The 19,817-nt window shown below is 44.6% G+C and overlaps 1 protein-coding gene across 5 annotated transcripts in view; it reads left to right on the top strand.

The window, feature by feature from the left end:
- Window positions 1-19,817, top strand: part of MARCHF8 (membrane associated ring-CH-type finger 8) — a 76,996-nt gene that overhangs the window by 7,888 nt on the left and 49,291 nt on the right. The window contains exon 1 of one of the 5 annotated variants that reach the window (XM_045570661.1): window positions 9,193-9,331. The exons of 3 other annotated variants lie outside the window; for them this stretch is intronic. The gene's annotated coding sequence lies outside the window, so the exon portion shown is untranslated. Of the gene's footprint in view, window positions 1-9,192; window positions 9,332-12,305; window positions 12,331-19,817 lie in introns of those variants that run through there. One more of the 5 variants, XM_045570662.1, reaches the window with a different exon arrangement.

The raw sequence follows: 19,817 nt of genomic DNA, 5'->3' as shown, positions 1-19,817 counted from the left end.
TGGTTTTAGAATTAGGATAATGTTGGCCTTGTGAAAAGAGTTTTGAAATCTTCCTTTCTCTTGAAATTTAGTTTCAGAAGGATAGGTGTTAGTTCTTTTTTTGAATGATTGATAAAGTTCACAGTGTGAAACTATCCAGTTCAGGACTTTTGTTTACTGGGAGTTATTTTATTTTATTTTATTTTATTTTATTTTATTTTATTTTATTTTATTTTATTTATTTTTATTACTGCTTCTATTTCGTTAGTTGTGATTACTCCATTTAGATTTTCTAATTCTTCCTGTTTCGGTTTTGGAAGTTTATGTTTCTATGAATTTATCCATTTCACCCACATTTTCCAATTTATTGACATATAATTGTTCATAGTATTTTCTTACAACCTTTTGTATTTCTGTGGTATCAGTTGTTATTCCTCCTCTTTCATTTTTGCTTTTATTTAATTGGGTTCTCTTTTTTTCTTGATGAATCTGGTTAAAGATTTGTCAATCTTGTTTGTCTTTTTAAAGAACTGGCTTATGGTTTCATTTTCATATTGTGTGTGGTATTTTTTTAGTCTCTCTGTCATTTTCTCTCTCATGTTATTTCTTTCCTTCTACTTATTCTGGGCCTTGTTTTTCTTTTTCTAGTTCTTTTAGATACAGAGTTTGATTTTATACTAGAAAATTTTCTTGCTTCTTGAAATAGGGCTGTAATGCCATGAACTTTCCTATCAGGACTGCTTTAGCTATGTCCTATATATTTTGGGTCACTGTGTATTCATTTTCATTTGTGTCCAGGTAATTTGATTTCTACTTTTCCCCTTCATTATTAACCCCCCTTCATTGTTGAATTGCATGTTTTTGAGCATCTACATGTTTGAATAATTTTATTATTTTTATTGTAATTGATTTCTAGTTTCATATAGTTGTGGTCAGAGAAGAATCTTGATATGATTACAATCTTCTTGAATGTCTTAAGACTTAGTTTGTGTCCTAACATGTGGTCTATCTTTGAGAATGTTCTATATGCACTTGAGAAGAGTGTAGTCTTCTGCTTTGGGATGAAGTACTCTGTAAATATCAATTAAATCCATCCCATTCAGTGTGTCATTTAAGGTCATTGTTGCCTTGTTGATTTATTGCCTGGAAGATCTATCCATTGATGTCAGTGGGATATTAAAATTCCCTACTATACCTGTATTGCTGTTGAGCTCTCCTTTAATTTCTTTCTAGATTTTAAAAATATATTTAGGTTCTCCTATTTTGGGTGTATATATATTTATTTTCTCTTGTTGGAATGGTCCCTTTAGTATCATGAAGTGAACATATTTGTCTCTTTTATGGCGTTTGTTTTGAAGTCTGTTTTGTCTGATACAAGTATAGCTACCCCAACTTTGTGTTTTTTAAAAAAAGTATATATATTTTTACTGATTTTAGAGGGGAAAGGAGAAGGAGAGAGTGATAGAAACATCAGTGATGGGAGAGAGTCATTGATTGGCTGTCTCTTGCATGCCCCATGCTGGGGATCGAGCCCACAACCTGGGCATGTGCCCATGACCGGAGTCATACCTAGGATCTTTTAGTCCACTGAGCCAAACCGGCTAGGCCCAATTTTGTTTTTTGTTTCCATTTGTGTGAAATTTTTTTTTCATCCCTTAATTTTTTTTGTTTTGTTTTGTCTTTTTGTATATTCTTTGTTCTGAGGTAGGTCTCTTGTAGAGGGGGGGGGGAGAAATATATATATATATATATATATATATATATATATATATATATATATATATATATGTAACTTTTTTTTTTGTTGCCCACTTAGCTACTCTTTGTCTTTTGATTGGAGCATTTAATTTGTTTACAGTTAAGGTTATTATTAACTAGTGTCCCAGTGCACGGATTCTTGCACATCAAAAGGAAATTAATTAGAAGAAATATTTTAATATCGCTCTTTGCATCTTGCTATTGAAAAGAAAATAGAATTCTACCTAGACTCCTATTTATCTACTCCAGGACTTTTGTGAGGGTCAAATGAGATAAAGCACGGGAAAATATTCACAAACATTTAGTTAAACTATAAAATGTTTGCACCTGGCTATAAAGCAAGCTGGATTCCTGGGCTGAAGAAACTCCAACGAGGCTAGTCGCTAGGGAGAGGAAACCAGGCATTGCTATGTGATGTCATTATCCAGCGCCCACAGCGACCATTTCTGGGGTGGTCAGAGCTGTGGGTCACACTTTGCACCATGGGGTCTTGGCAGTGTTGGCTGCGATTTGGTGGGATGTTGCTTCAGGGTGGTAGCAGGGCCTGTGTCCCACGTGGGGAAGCTGAATGTTGGTTTGTCGGCTCCAGCTCCGCGGTGCCATTTATTTTTAAATGGCCAGTGCACGTCATGACAGCTCCTGCGTTGTGCACCGGCCCCCTGGTGGTCAGTGTGCGTCATAACTACTGTTGGATGGATGGACACGTAGTCTTTTGTACATATAGACTAGTAACCCTGCACACGAATCCGTGAGCCAGTAGCTCTCTGTGGGGCCTGGCTGCTCCATGCCTGCTGCCCAGAGGCTCTCTGCGGCCCAGAAGCCCACCCACGGCCAGGTGTGGAATGCTTACCTTGTTGCCATAAAGGGTGACGACGCAAGTGTTCCATGCCCTGGCCTGGCCAGAGGCCCATCTGTGAATGGGAGTGGAACACTTGCCTTGTCGCCGTGGTGAGGAAGCAAGCATTCCGCCAGGTCGCTCACACCGCCTGCTCTCAGTGGTCTGCCACCCCCAGGACTGGGCGACTCCAGTGGGGCGCACTGCCATCTTGTGGCTGGTTAATTTGTATATTACCCTTTTATTGGATAGGTACTTATTGCCATCTTTTCCTTTATACCTATGTTTCTCTTTCTTGCCATACTGGTTTGGGGGTAATGAACTCATTTAACTTTTTTTTTGTGTGTGTGAAACTCTTTATTTGTCCTTCAAGTTTTAAATGATAGCTTTGCTGGAGAAAGTAGTCCTAGTTAATAGTTCCTTGCTTTTCATCACTTTGAATATTTCATTCCAATCTCTTCTGGTCTGAAGTGTTTCTGTTGAGAAGTTAGCTGACAGCCTTATGGGAGCTCTCTTGTATGTAAGTAACTCTCCCTTGCTGCTTTTAAGATTCTCTCTTCATCTTTAACCTTTGCCTTTTTAATTACATGTGTCTTGTTGTGGGCTTCTTTGTGTTTATCTTGATTGGGATTCCCTATGTACTGAACTTGTGTGACTTTTTCCTCACTATGTTAGGGTAATTTTCAGACATAATTTTTCACACTGGTTATTGATCTCTTGCTCACTCTCTTCTCCTTCTGATAATATGGATATTTTTATGCTTGATGTTGTCCTGGAGGTCCCTTAGACTCCCCCCCCCCCCCCTTTTTTTTTGTAACTCTCCTTTTTTTTTGATGCTCTGTGTGGGTGCTTACTGTTACATAATTCTCTAAATAACTGATTCAATCCTCTGCTTCACCAAAGTGCTATTGATTCATCTATGTGTTCCTCATTTCAGATATTGTATTCTCATTTTGGACTGGTTCTTTTTTATGGTTTTTATGCTCTTTTTAAGCTTATCATCTCTTTAAGTTCTCACTGAGATCATCTGTTTCTCCTTGAAGGTACTTGAGCATCCTTATAACGATTCTTTTAAACTCTGCATCTGATTATATTGGTTGCTTCCATTTAATTTAATAGTTTTTATAGGAATTTCTCTTGTTCTTTCATTGGGGCATATTTCTTTGTCTCCTCATTGTGTCCCTGTGTATTCGGTAGATCTGCTACAGCTCCCAAACTTGTAACAGCTTTTTTTTTTTAATTTTTTTTATTTTTTTAAATTTAAAACGTGCATATATTTTATGTTAGAATGAGATATAATAGCAAGTTCAATGAAATTAGATTTGTATGAAATCAAACCATTCTTCTTGACTCCTGGCTCTCTGCCTCCCTGGCCAGCCTGTCTTCCCTCAAAGCCACAGCCAGTCTCTCTCTTGTTTTCCTCACTTTGTTATTCTGCCTCTGGATGTCTCCACAGGTGACCTGTTGGCTGCCCAGAAGCTGTGGGCCGCAGAGACCTGTCCTGGGATCATTAAAGAAACAGTTGTGCTGCGCTGGGCTGGGGCGGGTGTGTAGAGACCCAGGACCAGCACGGCCAAGGGATTCACCCTTAGTTCTTGGTGCACTTATTCTCATCACATTTGCCACATCAAAAGTATTTATAAGTTCCCCTTCACTGCTGCAGGCCTGGAGACCCTGCAGTCTCCTTTAGGCACTCCTCTGCTAGGGATTCTCCGAGTTCTCCTCCTGGCGCCTGCACCAGACCACATTGTCAGGATGGGCAGTGACCTTGGAGACTGCATGTTTAAAAATGCAGCTGGTGAGCCTCATTGGATGTTCAGTCCTTTCCTGACGTCTCCACTTGCTCATGGCTAAAACCAATTGTCTCTTCTTCGCTAAGTCTGGGGCATCATTTTTCTCTGGAGCTTTTCCAGAGAAGGCTGGTTTGTCCAAGTTGACCCCGGCTCCCCATGGCTGCTGAGCTGTGTTGCTGGGCCACTCCTGACATGCAGATAGCCTGTGGCTTGCTCCAAACTGCCGGTTACGGCTTTTTGATGTAGGTGTCTTGTTGGACTCAGTGGTACAATTTTCCAGGTCACCTGAGCTCAGTGTTCCAGGAATGTTTCTTGTGGATTATGTGCATCCTCTTAATGTAGTTGAGTCTTGCATTGTTTTGATCCTTTCTTGGCTGGTGTTAACTCTTCGGGCTGGATGACTATTTAAGGATAAACCTCGATCCCTGTGTTCGAGTTGCTGTGCAGGGGCTGTCCCCAGCGGTGAAGTTGTTCCCAGTAGGGTCTGGTGCCTTTAGGAATCCCCTGTGCACTTGTGTTGCTAGTCTGGTTGTACTTTGGTGTGGTCTGAAGCCCATTGGTTGTGTTGGTTCTGGTTTCACTTGGGCAGGTTCAGGTACAGGTCACTGTCAGGTGTGTGTAACCAGCCTTGCCCTACCTGTCTGCAGCTACTCTACTAGCTATGCTACTCACTGTTTGTGGCTCTGTCTACTTGGCTTGGGAGTGCGTGGGAGGATCAAGCGGAGGATCAGCTTCCTTCTCTTAGAGCTGGGGCAGATCTGTAAAAGGTCTGAGGTTTCCTGTGTTTGCCTCCACCTGTTGGTGACTCTCCTCCCCCTGAGGTTGCCTAGTCTTTTTCCAGAGCCATCTGTAGAAAGACTGTAAAGTGGGCCCAGCTTAGCCACGACCCGCAAATCGTTCCACAGTTCACTAGCTTGGTAGGGTGGGGTGACTGGGGTTGGGATGACAGGATCAGTAAGTCCCCAACTTGGTTGTCTCTCTGTCAGGCTCCCCGTAAGGGGAAAGTGGCTCATACTTCTTGGCTCGAGCTTCTCCAGGGGGAGTGCACTGCAGGGTCAGGTTGGGTGCTGCCAGCTGCCCCCTCTGCAGCCAACACAACAGGAGGCCCCTGGGCTCGGGAGGGCAGATCCTAAGAGTCTCCACTGAGGGTGATGCCCGCAGTTTTGCAGGAGGGGACGCAGCACTTCATCCAGTTCTGGACCATTGTCCCTGCTCCGTGAAGCACTGCCTTTCCCTGTGGAGCTGGTCTCAGCAGGGTGTGGACTTTGGAGGGCGGATCTAAACCGTCTCCCATTATGGGTAAGCCTGGAGGAGGGGGTGGGCACTTCTTCTCTTTCCTGGGCAAAAGCCTCCAAGGGAGGCGTGCACCGAACGTCCTAGCTCTGAAAAGCTCCCGGATTCCCCTGCAGGAATGAGCTTAGCAGGGCGGGGTCCCTGGCAGCCAAAAGGCAGGTCACATTAATCTGTTGAGGAATAGTGTGGGTTGAGCTCCCAGAGGAGATTGGAGTGACCCTCACCACACATGATGTATCTACACGACCCAGCACCCATCTGCCTGCTTCCCAGTAGACGTGCTCAGAAAGTCCCAGCTCTGTGTGGCACTCTTATCCCTCCATGGGACTGAACGCAGCAGGGCAGGCCCACAGGTAGTGGAAGGACAGGCCAGGTGGTTCAGCAGTTGGTGGGGGCGCAGGCTCTGCAGGGGAGGTGGGGAGCATGGACTCCTTTCTATAGCTCCACAGTTCAGCCACCGTGTAGTCTCAGCCAAGAGCTTCAGAAAAAGAGCTCCCCAAGGTCCCTGCTGGGTGCAGCTAGCAGAGCCCTCTCTGCGGGACCTGAGCAGGCAGAGTGGTGTCCCCAGTAATTGGAGGACCTGGCAGTGCACTCCCCAGACTGGTGCTGTAACCATAGGAGAGCTTGACCCTGGGAAGGTGGCCTCTGGGTCTCTAACATACTCCCCTTTCTCCCACCAGACTGAATCCCCACTGACTTTCAACACCAGATGCGCTGTGGGCTGCTCTTCCAGTCTCTTTTGCTCTGGTTGGGAATCCCTGTGCGGGTTGAGACCTCATGCTCCTGGGGGGAGGGAGTTTTGTACCCCAGATATCCCTTTGGCTTCCGCTGTATGTGGGTGTTATGTCCAGCCCTTTCTGCATCTTCACCCTTCTTACCATCTCTCTGTGGCGGCTTCTTTAAATCCTTGGTTATAATATTTCAGTTCAGCTAGCCTTCAGTTAGTTATTCAGGTTGATTGCTCTATAATTTAGCTGTAAATTTGATTTGATGCTGAGAGCAGGTGAGTGTAGCATCCACATTCTCTGCAGCCATCTTATGTGGGAAGAGCCTTTGGGAAGTGATTGACACCACACTACTGCTTGGCTAATGTTTCTCAAGAAGCTCCATGCCATAAATGAATTCCTTCACTGCTACTCCCAGAAGGATTAGATTGAATTCAGGGTAGTTGATGTAGAAGGTGATACTATAGCTTGATTTTTAAGTTGAAATGACTTTATTTTATGTTAGGAGGGCACATATAGTAAACTTAAATTTCTCTTGATTTCTTAAGACCTTTACTTTTTTTTTTTTGCAGAAAGGCTAACTTTCATATCAAAGCACTAAAATTTTGAGGAATTACTGGAAGTTTTAAGTTTGTTAATTTGGTTGTGATAAAGTGAGGAATGTTCTAGTACTTCCTCAGGTGGCACAGTGATTAAGGATATAGGCTTTGGAGTCAGCTCAGCACTTACTGTGTGACCTCAGGCCTGGGTTTCTTCATCCGTACAGTGGGAATGATAACAATTACACTGTTTCATAGAGTGGTTGTGATCATGTGAGTTTTGTTTTTCACATGTTAAACTGAAAATATTTGTTTTAATCATAAAACTTAAAAAATTATGTCAATTCTGTTACTAATGCAGCATCTTATACAACTTGGTGTAGTTCCGAGGGCATCAGACTTGAGAGTTAGGAAGCCTGAGTTTCCCGCCCTGCTTTCTTTATGAATATCTGCTTGACGTCATACAAGCAGCCTTGCTTCATCTCTCTCTGCCTGAGTTCGCTCATTTGTAAAACTGAGGCTGGGTTTGAAGTGGTTCGTCTCTGAGATTCCTTTTAGTTATTCCACGAATCATAACTGAGCTAATCAGACACAGTTCATGAGGAGAGCATATTTTACAACCCAGGGGAGAAAAAGGCTTGGTGTGTGGAAGGTAAAATTGAGAATAATTAGATTTGTCTTGCTTCTAATATATGGCGAAATAAACAATAATAGATTGGCTCAGCCTGGACACATTCTAATACTACTGTCCAACACAGAAATGGCCCACCTTAAATGCTGTATTCTCTTAAAACTGAAAGGACAAAAGTCAGGGTCATACAGGCAAATGATGCTTCAGAGTAAGGTCCAAGTTATTTAAGCCTTAGCTAGGCATGGTGCTGGATAACTTCTCTAACCTTCTGGCCCCTTGTGGGTGGAAATCATGGCATGATAAAGCTATTAAAGTGATCAAGGAAAAAACCATATTGCATTGTGGTCACTAACTTTAAATGAATGATAACAATGATAATTCATAGATTAAACTAGAGGCCTGTTGCATGATATTCGTACAATAGGCCCCTGGCTTCACTTCCAGCCCCCCGGGAGCCAGCACGTCCCTGCTCCCAGGCCTCCCGGAGCCGGCAAGTCCTCGCTTCTGTCTGGGGCACCACTCCAGTAGCTCCCTCCAGCTCCCTCCGCCACCCTGCTTCCCCTAATAGCGGGCTTCACACTGCTCTGTGCGTGCATATGCAAATTAACCTCCCTCTTTGTTGGGTTAATTTGCATACTCTGATTGGCTGTGGGTGTAGCGGAGTGATGGTTAATTTGCATGTTTCTCTTTTATTAGGTAAGATTCTTTTTTATCTGTAATTTTTTTGATTGAAGTGCAGACTAACTGTTCTGAGTTTTGAAAATGTTTCTCTTCTTAAGTCTTATTTAGTTTTTGATGATATACCTGGGAAAAGCAGCACTATTACTTTCTTTGTTTTGAGTGATCTTTCGATGCTTGCCACTTTTATTTTAAGCATAGCCGGGAACTGTGAGTTTGGGCTCTTAGGTCCTGTAGAGATAAGCAACTCAATGTGTCATTGGCTGTGTGGATGCATTGCCAACTTCTCTATGGAGATGTTTACCAGCCTGGGTGGTTTTGATAATATTATCTTCTTACACTGTCTGCTCGGAAGCAGTCTTGGAAGAAATATATGATGTGTGGGGGAGCAAACCCTTGGGGGGAAAAGTATTCTTAATACTTTTATTAAATTATAATGCTCTTCCCTCCCCTGCCCCCCAGTTCGTGGTGTGTGTGTGTGTGTGTGTGTGTGTCCCAGGCCTCTTACCCACTGGGTGCCCTGTTCCTGAGGAGTAGGGATCAGACTCTAGTGAACTGGTGGGTAAATCAGGTTATGGCGGATTCTCAACCTTAGCACTACTGCCATCTGGTAATGGGTAGCTCTTTGCTGTGGGGCTGTCCTGTGCCGTGTAGTATGCTTAGTAGCATCCCTGGTCTCTTCCTGCTAGTGCCAGTAGCCCTCCCCCCCAGTTATGCCAACTAGAGACAGCCCAAGACATTGCCAAAGTCCCCTGGGCACCAGAATCACCCAAGTTGAGAGCCACTGGCATGGATGCCTCTGTGCCAGCCCTCTGCCATAGTGCAGTCATCCCACTCTCTGCTTTCTCCCTGTGCCAGCCCGTCACAGCCTCCCCCTACCCTCGTGTGCTCTGCTCAGCTAATGAGGTGGAAGGTTGCCAGGAGGAAGGTGGAATCAGCGGGGAGTAGGGCAGAGCAGCAGTCAGCTATGACCTCGGGTAGTGGCTGGCACTGCAGCACACGGTTGGTGTGTTTTGGTGGCAGCTGATGATTAGATTCGAATGTTCTTTGACATGAAAGTGAGCTGACAGTGGCACTGGTGGTCCTAGCACACAGAACAGGTATGTGGCATCTGCATGTTGTCTGAGCCTGCTGGGAGTCTGGGGTTTTGAAAGAAAGCTCCAGGGATGTTTTCTCCTTAATATTTTTTTATTTGAAAGGGTAAGGACCGTGGTCGGCAAACTGTGGCTCGTGAGCCACATGTGGTGGCTCTTTGGCCCCTTGAGTGTGGCTCTTCTACAAAATACCACGGCCTGGGCGAGTCTATTTTAAAGAAGTGGCATTAGAAGAAGTTTAAATTTTAAAAATTTGGCTCTCCAAAGAAATGTCAATCGTTGTCCTGTTGATATTTGGCTCTGTTGACTAATGAGTGTGCCGACCACTGGGTAAGGAAAACAAAAACTGCTTCTTAATTAACTTCCATGTCAGTTTAGATTTCATTTTTGAGGTGACTTTAGTAGTTAGAGTCAATGTGGTTTTTTTTTACATGAGTGAAATGAGATGGGAGAATTTGTAAGTATAAGTGGCAAATATTTAAATAGTGCACCTGGGGATGACGCCATAACCTAAGAAATGCTCAGAGTGCTCAGGGAGTGAGGCAGGTACCTGGGCTTGGTCCACCATGTCAGGGAGGGCAGGGGCTGGTGGTGAGGGATGGGCAGGGGGATCTCATGGGTAAACTTGGGGCTTAGAATAGGTGTTCACAGGCTTGTTAACATTCATTTTCAAACAATCAATGTTTGCCATTAGTACTTTTATTCTGGGATTTATATATTTTTTTTAACCTAGTCACGGTCATCCTGAATGCTGTTTATTTTATAAACCTTACTTTCTTAACATTTATTGTATAACACTGCTCACTTCAATAGCTTAGTGACTGCATCTTGCATTTTATGTTACATTCTAATTTACTTAACCCTTTTTCTATTGCTTAATGTAGAACTTATTTTAAACAATTTTGCTACTGCAAATAATCTTTGATGGATATATTTGCATACATTTTAATCTGTAGTTCAGACAGTTTCTTTCGGATAGTGTCATGAACTAGAGTCACTGGGTGAGATGGTGGACATTTTTTTAAGTTTAAATTTATTGGGCTGACATTGGTTAATAAAATCATATAGATTTAAGTGTGCAACTTTATAATACATTATCAGTTTTTGCATTGTGTGTGTACCACCCAGAGTCAAAACTAGGAAAGTTGCCACCTTTACCCTTTATTGTTAAGACTCTTGATTCCTGTTACTGAACTGCTCTACTGAAAGGTTCCTGCTAACACTTTTATTAGCAGAGTGTTTAGTGACCCTTTACGACATTCTTGCCAAAGTTGGATGCTATTAAAAAAAAAAAAAAAGAAAGAACGGATTTAACAGGGGTAAAACATCTCATTTTTGTCTTTCTTTGCCTTTTAAATTATTGGTGAAGTTGATTTTTTGTTGTTTTCCTTTAAAAATCCATTAGTTTCTTTTGTAAATTAGCTCTGCATGTCTTTTTCTGCTTAATTTTTGGGGTTTTTACTGTTTGTTTTTTTTCTGATTCTTTTGTACAGTTTATAAATACATATTTTGTTTTTATGTTCAGTTTATTACTTAGTTTTTTTTTTACAGCTTCCATTCAGTATTATTATGTATTAGCTCAGGTGTACAGCATAGTGCTTAGACAGTCATGTATTTTACAAAGTATTCCCCCTGCTATTTCTAGTTCCCATCTGGCACTATTCATACTTATTACTGCATTACTATGCTTTACTTTATACTTTATATCCTCATGACTATTTTGTAACTTCCAATTTGTACTTCTTAATCCATTAATCTTATTGCCAAACCCCTTGTCCCTCGGGCATCTGTCAGTCTAGTCTCTGGTTTATGGATCTGTTTCAATTTTGTGTGTTTATTTTTTTCTTTAGATTTTATCATATGGTATTTGTCTTTATCTATCTGACTTATTTCACTTAGCATAATACCATTTAGGTCCAGTCATGTTGTTGCAAATGGTAAGATTTAATTCTTTTTTTATGGCCAAGTAATATTCTGTTGTATATATGTATTACATTTTTATCCACTCGTCTATTAATGGGTACTTGTGCTGCTTCCATATCTTAACTATCTATCGTCTATATGTATAAAAGCCAAGAGACTAGAATGCTGGAACGACCAGAACAACTGGTTGGTAGGATGCGCACTTTAGCCGGCCACCGGCCCGATGGGGAGGCAGCCCCTTCCCTCCTCCCGCCACCCTGGCTGGCCCAACCCCTGATCGCTCCCTCTCACCCTGACTGGGGGCAGGGCCAGCTGGCCAACCACCTGTGGCCTCTCTCCCCGGCTGGCCCTACCCTCGATTGCCCCCCCCCCCACCTCTATTGGGGGCAGGGTCAACTGGCCAAGCACCCATAGCTTCTCCCACTGGACATGGCCCCTTCCCCAGGTTGGCCCCACGTGGATTGGTTTCCCCAACCCTATCAGGGACAGGGCTGGCCGGCCAACCTCCTATGTCCCCCCCCCCCCAGCCGCCCTGCCCTGATCACCCCACCCCATTGTGGGTGAGGTTGGCTGACCTCCTGTGGCACCCCTCTAGCCTGGCCGGCCTCGATCAGCCCCCATCAGGCGGGCTGGCTGGACCCAACCCGGGCAAATTCATGCACTTGGCCTCTAGTCCTGTATAATAAAAAGCTAATATGCAGCTTGTTCGGGAGTTGGACCGGAGTTCAACCAGTTGGGCAGGGCTGGCCAGCCAACCGCCCGTGGCCCCTCCCCCGGACAGCCCGGCCCCCACCAATGCATAAATTCGTGCACAGGGTCTCTAGTTGTAAATAATGCCACAATGACCACAGAGAACTTATATTTTTTTGAATTAATGTTTCAGCTTTGAATATATACCCAGAAGTGGAATCGCTGGGTCAAAAGGCAGTCCCATTTTTAATATTTTGTAGAAACTCTACACTCTCCTCCACAGTAGCTACACCAATCTGCATTTCTAGCAATAGTTCACCAGGGTTCCCTTTCCCCATATCCTTGCCAACCCTTGATGTTTGTCAATATATTGATGACAGCCATTCTGACAGGTGTGAGGTGATATCTCACTATGGGTTTAATGGGCATTTCTCTAAGATTGGTGTTTTCAGATGTTTACTGGCCATCTGTTAGTCTGCTTTAGAGAAGTGCCTATTCAGGTCTTCTAACCACCTTTTAATTGAATTGTTTTTTGGTGATGAGTTGTATGAATTCTTTATAAATTTTGGATATTAACTCCCTATCTGATGTATCATTTGCGAATATCTTCTCCCATTCAATAGATTGAATTTTCAGAAGCCCCTTTGCTGTACAAAAACATTTTAGTTTGATGTAGTCCCATTTTTTGTGGTGGTTGTTCCCTTGCCTGAGAGATACAGCAGAACAGTTATTGCTACGAGAAATGTCAGATGTTTTTCTGCCTGTGCTTTCTTCTCGGGTTTTATGCTTGCGAGTCTTACATTTAGTTTTTAATCCATTTTGCATTTATTCTTATATATGGTGTAAGAAGATGGTCTAATTTCATTTTTTTCATGTGTCTGTCCAAAATTCCCAGCACCATTGATTGAAGAGATTCTTTATCTGATTGTATGCTCTTGCTTCCTTTGTCATATACTAATTGACTGTATATGTGTGGGTTTATTTCTGAGCTTCTCTTGTGTTCCATTGCTGTGTGTGTGTGTGTGTGTGTGTGTGTGTGTGTGTGTGTGTTTTAATGCCAGTACTATAATGCTTTAATTTCTGTAGCCTTAAAATATATATAGTTTGATATCTTGTAGTGTGATATCTCCAACTTTGTTTTTCTTACTCAAGATTGGTGTAGCTATTTATGGTCTTTTGTGGTTCCAAGTAAATTTTTGGATTATTTGTTGTAGTTAGGTGAAATAAGCCATTGGTATTTTGAGAGGAATTTCATTGAATTTAGAGATTACTTTGTGTAGTATGGACATTTTAATGATGTTAATTTTTCTTATCCACAAGCATAGTATATGCTTCCATTTGCATTTTCTTCAGTTTCTTTTAAATTATTATTTTTTATTCCTTTTTCTCCTTGCCTCATTCCCTTACTATTTAAATATATCTTGGTATATTAGCATATCTGAGGCATTTAAAAATATTTTTGTTGGCTTTAAAGAGGAAGGGAGAGGGAGAGAGAGAATCAGAGAATCATTGATCGGCTGCTTCTAGCACGTCCTCTTTTGGGATTGAGCCTGCAACCAGGACAAGTGCCCTGACTGGGAATTGAACTGTGACCTTCTGGTTCATAGGCCGATGCTCAACCACTGAGCCACACCTGTTGGGCAGTGAGGCATTTTTTTATATTAAGGAACAGAAACTCACTTAAGTGAATCTTTTATTTTTTTTTATTTTTTATTTTTTTTGACAGAAATTAAGCCAGTTTAATGATAAAAGAAATAAGTTAAAAATTAGATACTATATTTTTGCCTCTCAATTTATCATATATTTTTTATTTTTATTTTTTTTATTTATTTATTTATTTTTTTTTAAATTTAATTATTTATTTTTTTTTTATTAAGTGAATCTTTTAAAAAGTGTTTCTTTTAAGGCCACAGGGAGACTGGAGCTGAAAAGCCATGAGGATCTGACAGTCTAGGGACCAGATACACTATGCTCGTTGCATCTCTGCTCTTCTCTTCCAGTCTGCTTCATGCTTCCCTTGAGCCAGAGCCTTCTTCATCCTCTGTGGTATCTTTTTACTATTTCATGTCTTCTGTTCATGGTTCTCAACTCCTCTGACCTTGGTCTTGCTTATGAATCTTTGAGGATCTGTATTCTTTCACCTTCAACTCCCAATTCCCAATATGGATTCTGGCCCTGTGTGTCCAGATTTCACCTAACTAGTCTCTCCCCAGCCAGAGGATTAGCTACCTGAGGGCCTGAGGGCTCTCTGAGTGTTGGGTCAAGGAAGGCTCATGCAAACAAGACATGACTGACCACAGCTCCTCCCTCAGCTGGTGCCTTGTGTGGCCTATATCCTTCTAAGCAGTGTAGTATTCTTTTTTGAACTAGGAACAATGTAAAAATAAAGGCTCCCTACCCTAGAAAGCAAGTTTGGGAAATTAAAAATTCTAATCCTGCTTATTCTTTTGTGAAAACTGTGATAAATGTAATGCACATTTGGAATATTTTGTTTTCTTTCTGGGAGTCTAGCCAAGAAAGAAATGTAGATTTCTAGTCATATTAATGGAGGTTTTAATCTCAGATATGATGTTTTTATTTACTGAAATGTAAGACCATTTCCAGTGAACTGAAAACAATATTTTTTCTTTCTCCACTTTTTTCTTTCTTTATTAAGGTATTACATATGTGTCCTTATCCCCCCATTATTCCCCTAACCCCCCACCCAACTTATGTCTCATCCCCCTGGTGTCTGTGCCCATTGAAAATAACTTTTGTACGAATCAATAATATTATGTTCTAGAATACAAAGTCAAATGAAAAATCATAGTATATTTTTGGATTGTAGACATTTAACTGTCATCTGTATACCACTGTACAGTTTGCAAAACACTTTCCACATTTGTTATATCATCTATACTAATAAAAGGGTAATATGCTAATTAGACCACATAGACTGGTCATTTTCTGGACGTCATTCTGGATGTCCTTCCTGACAAAGCTGGGGCCTGGGCGAAGCCGCCCGGGGTCCTGGGTGCCTGTGGACCGCCAGAGGGAGGGAAGCCCGGGTCCTGGGTGCCTGAGGCTGGCTGAAGGAGGGAAGTCTGGGTCCTGGGTGCAGGCTGAGGTAGAGGCAGTTAGGGGCAATCAGACAGGCAGGTGAGCAGTTAGGGGTAATCAGGCAGGCAGGCAGAGATGGTTAGGGGCGATCAGGCAGGCAGACAGGTGGTTAGGGGTGATCAGGCAGGCAGGCAGGCAGAGGTGGTTAGGGCGATCAGGCAGGCAGACAGGTGGTTAGGGGCGATCAGGCAGGCAGGCAGAGGTGGTTAGGGGCGATCAGGCAGGCAGGCAGAGGTGGTTAAGGGTGATCAGGCAGGCAGGCAGAGGTGGTTAGGGGCGATCAGGCAGGCAGACAGGTGGTTAGGGGGATCAGGCAGGCAGGCAGAGGTGGTTAGGGGCGATCAGGCAGGCAGGCAGAGGTGGTTAGGGGGATCAGGCAGGCAGGCAGAGGTGGTTAGGGGGATCAGGCAGGCAGACAGGTGGTTAGGGGCGATCAGGCAGGCAGGCAGAGGTGGTTAGGGGTGATCAGGCAGGCAGGCAGAGGTGGTTAGGGGCGATCAGGCAGGCAGGCAGAGGTGGTTAGGGGCGATCAGGCAGGCAGGCAGAGGTGGTTAGGGGGATTAGGCAGGTGAGCAGTTAGGAGCCAGCGGGTCCTAGGTTGAGAGATGGATGTCAGACTGCCAGTTTAGGCCCGATCCCTCAGGGCTCCCAGCGGGATCGGGCCTAAACCTGCAGTTGGACATCCCCCGAGGTGTCTTGGATTGTGAGAGTGCACCAGGCCTCTAGTTCTTTATGAGTCCTAAAGTTAAAAACATAAAGGCACAAGGTCATAAGAATCCCTGCTAATGCGGAAAGTAAGGAAGGCCTGGTCTTCAGAGCTTGATGATTCGGATCAGAGTCTGTGACTAGGCTTGCTGCTTGCTGCCTTCTGGGCTAGCCCTCACCAGCGAGGAATCCTGAGCACGCAGTCCACTTCCCTGGATCTCAGTTTCTTCAGGGGTGGAATGGATTTAACAGCGGGTCTGCCTCATGGATTACGAGGGTTGACTTGGTATGTGCACAGTGTGTGGACCTGGCCTGGGGAGCAGTAAGCGCTCAGGCTCAGGCTTGGGCTCAGGACGGTACAAGCCGAGGTCTCCGAGCAAGTTCCCTGACTCTCAATCTTGTAATCTTACACTGCGCTGGCTCCAGTGGCCTTTTGAGTTTATGATACATTTAGTAACTAATGATTAGAACAAGGCAAAGTTTTTCATTCCTTTTCTAAAATTTATATTATTCCTAATTAATTGAAATTGCCAGAAAATTACTTTTTAAACCATACCTTTTGTTTTTAAAGATACATTCACATGGAATTTTTAGTTGATTTAAAAAAGCAAGAATTGTCAAAGCATGAATGAGGCTTTATTATGAACTAGAGGCCTGGTGCATGAAATTCGTGCACAGGGGTTAGGGGGTGGTGGTGTTCCTCAACCAAGCCTGTACCCTCTCCAATCTGGGACATTCCTTTCACAACCCAGGACTGCTGGCTTCCAACTGCTCGCCTGCCTGCCTTCCTGATTGCCCCTAACCTCTTCTGCCTGCCAGCCTGATCACCCCCTAATCAATTGCATACCAGCCTGATTGATGCCTAACTGCTCCCCTGCCAGCCTATTTGCCCCCAACTCCCCTCCTCAGCCAGCCTGGTCACCCCTAACTGCCCTCCCCTATAGGGTTGATCACCTCCAACTGCCCTCCCTTGCAGGCCATCTTGTGGTGGCCATCTTCTGTCCACATGGGGGCAGGATCTTTGACTACATGGGGGCAGCCATTTTGTGTGTTGGAGTGATGGTCAATCTGCATATTACTCTTTTATTAGATAGGAGAGAGACCTGGTGCACAGGTGGGGGCCAGCTGATTTTCCCTGAAGGGTGTCCTGGATCAGGGTGGGTTTCCCTTGGGGCATGGGGCGGCCTGGGCATGGGGCCTGTGGTGGTTTGCAGGCCAGCCATGCCCCCCAGCGACCCAAGTGGAGGCCCTGGTATCTGGAATTTACCTTCTACAATTAAAACTTTGTAGCCTGGAGTGGAGCCAAGCCTCCTGCTCGCTCCATGGCTGCTGCTATTTCTGTTTGGATTTGTTTACCTTCTGTAATTGAAACTTTGTAGCTTTGAGGGGAGGCTTAGACTGGCAAGGGCAGGTGGAAAGCTTGGCTTCTTGCATTGCCTGGGAAACCAGGCCTCCCTTCTGCTCTCTGTGGCTGCAGCCATCTTGGTTGGGTTAATTTGCATACACACTCTGATTGGCTGGTGGGCATGGCTGGTGGGTGTGGCTTGTGGGTGTAGCAGAGGTATGGCCAATTTGCATATTACTCTTATTAGATAAGATTCTGTACTTAATACACATTTTCTTTGTTAGGCCTCAAAATGTCCTACTACATATGTATTTTATTTCTTCAAAATGTAAGTTTTGTTTCTGGTACTATAGAATAGAAAAAAAATCAGTCAGTAGAGGGAGAGTGAAAGTTCCTTTGTGGTTTACCCCATTGTCTTTCTGGATGCTTTCCAGTCTGGATTGTGAATAGTGGCTGTTACACACACACACACACACACACACACACACACACACACACACATGCACGCACACACACACACACACACACACACACACACACAGAGTCTGCTGGTGCCAAAGGCCCAGCTGGGTGCTCCCACCCTGTGCCCAGCCTCAGGAGTGCCACCATTGCTGCCAGGGCAGTCATTGTGTTCACAGAGCAGCCGTGGAATCCCTCCGCAGGGCCACCAGGATGGTCACCGTCACCAGTTCTCCACTCAGCTCTGTGGTTCCCAGCGGCAGCTGCTTGTGCTGCCAGGGTCGCAGGTGTTGTGTGCCACAGCGCCTTTTGGAAAGTGTCTTAACTCTGGGCAGCTCCCTGTCTCTGCAGCACAGTGTGAACGCTGCCTCATTGACTTCTCTTAGCGGGGCCGCCTCTTCTGGCCCTCCATGCTCTTTGGAGCCATTCTGAAGCCACACCCAGCCCGGTCTGTCCTGTCTGCATTGAGTTTGCATCTTCTGTTCATAGTCAGACTTCTGACCTCACAGTTCATTGAAGAACTAGTTTTTTGTTTGTTTGTTTATTTTGTTTTAGTATAATTGTGCTGGTTTATTGTCTGAAGAATTATACTGCCAAGGCCATTGTGGTAGCTAGAGACGTGTATAGGATAGAATAGGCAATGGATAGGAAGTACGAAGAAGAAGCACCTTTTGTTTAATGGGCATGAAGTATTTCTAGTGTCTAAAGTTATTCTGAAGTAGAAATATAGCCCAGAATTGCCTCCTCCCATTCCCCCCCTCCCCCCCACCAGTTACAAGTTAAAGAACATAAATTTTTAGATGTAATAAGCATAAAAATACTTTATCATTAAAAACTAACAGTAAAAATAATTATTATCAGAGCAAAAGCTAACAAAATCAATATGTGGTAAAGGGATAACAAAGGCCCCTAGTGAACCATCTCCCCACGTCTCCGCCCCTTGCATTGCGACTGCTCGTTTCTCCCATGGAGCAGTAGGGGCTGGGTTCCCACCCTTGACTCTGGGCTTTGCCTTGTGACTTGAACTGGCCAGTGGGGCACCAGCAGACCCGCTGCAAGCAGAGGCACTGTGTACAGTGTGCCAGCCTCTGGGGTGCTGCTGCCAGCGGAGAAGCCTGGGAGGAAGGCCGCATGAGCCCAGCTTTTCCTCACTGAGCTCAGTCCCCTCTGACCTGGGCCCAGTGCAGCATGGGTAAGTGAGATCAGGGCATCAGAAGAGCTGCCGAGCCGACCCATGGCATTGTGAGAAACAGGAAGTCATTGCTGCTTGGGTAGTTTGTTTCCCAAACACATAGGACTGTCCTGTGATAAATGGCTGGAATCTGTGCCTGTCACTGTGATCATGGCTTCATTACCGTGAACCTCCAAGGAGTCCCCAGTCCAGGGAGGGAGGCAGAAACGTCAGCAGGCCTGCTTCCTTCCATGTCATGAATGCCCAGGAAGACTGTGGGCAGCTGTGGCCTTGAGCTCTGCGCCTGGAAGGTCGGACCTGTGGCCTCAGGCAGCATCGGAGGGCACGTGGCGGGCCTGGGGAGCAGACTGTTTCTGCTCTCCGTGCGGTGTTTCCCGCCTCCTGCCACTCAGACCTGCACCTCTGTGTCTCCTCAGTGAAATGCTAGAACCCCAACAACTCTCCTCTTTCCCTTTTGTTCTTGTACTTGTGCTGTTGGCAAGGGAATGTGCATGGCTATTCCATAACTTTCCTCAGCCTCAGAATCTTCTGGAAAATGTACACATGAGGCCAGTAATCATGCATGGCTCCCCTAACTTACACACGTGCTGGAGTGGTTCTGCTGAGTCTCCCTTCCGCACGGGAGAGGCCATGATGACATGCGGGGTTGTGAGCTCGGTCCCGCCTGCCCCGCTTGTCTTCTCACTCCCTGGTCAGCCGTGGCACCTCTCTGTGCTCCCTCCGTGGGACTCCTCATCGCACATGCTGCCCTCCAGTCTGCAGCCCGTCTCCTCTCCTGGCTGTGCCCTTGCCTTTGGCCAAGGACCTCAGCACCAAGCCCCATCAGTTTTCCTAGGGGCCTGTTCTCCTCCCACTGGGCAACATGGCTGGTCAGATCTGGAGTTCATTCTACTCCTCTTCTTGGCTCCAACCTTTGAAGTTGAACGTTGGAAAATTACCTTGAATAATATACTGAATAGTTTAAAAATATGGCTATAGTTTTATATAGTTACTAGAGGCCTAGTAATGAAATTTGTGCACTGGGGGAATGAGGGTGTCCCTCAGCCCAGCCTGCACCCTCTCCAATCTGGGACCCCTCG

Source organism: Pipistrellus kuhlii, unplaced genomic scaffold (genome assembly GCF_014108245.1).
Source record: "Pipistrellus kuhlii isolate mPipKuh1 unplaced genomic scaffold, mPipKuh1.p scaffold_m20_p_35, whole genome shotgun sequence".
NCBI classification, from domain to species: Eukaryota; Metazoa; Chordata; class Mammalia; order Chiroptera; family Vespertilionidae; genus Pipistrellus; species Pipistrellus kuhlii.
The sequence above is the reverse complement of the archived record's forward strand: the minus strand, read 5'-3'. Positions and strand labels throughout refer to the sequence as shown.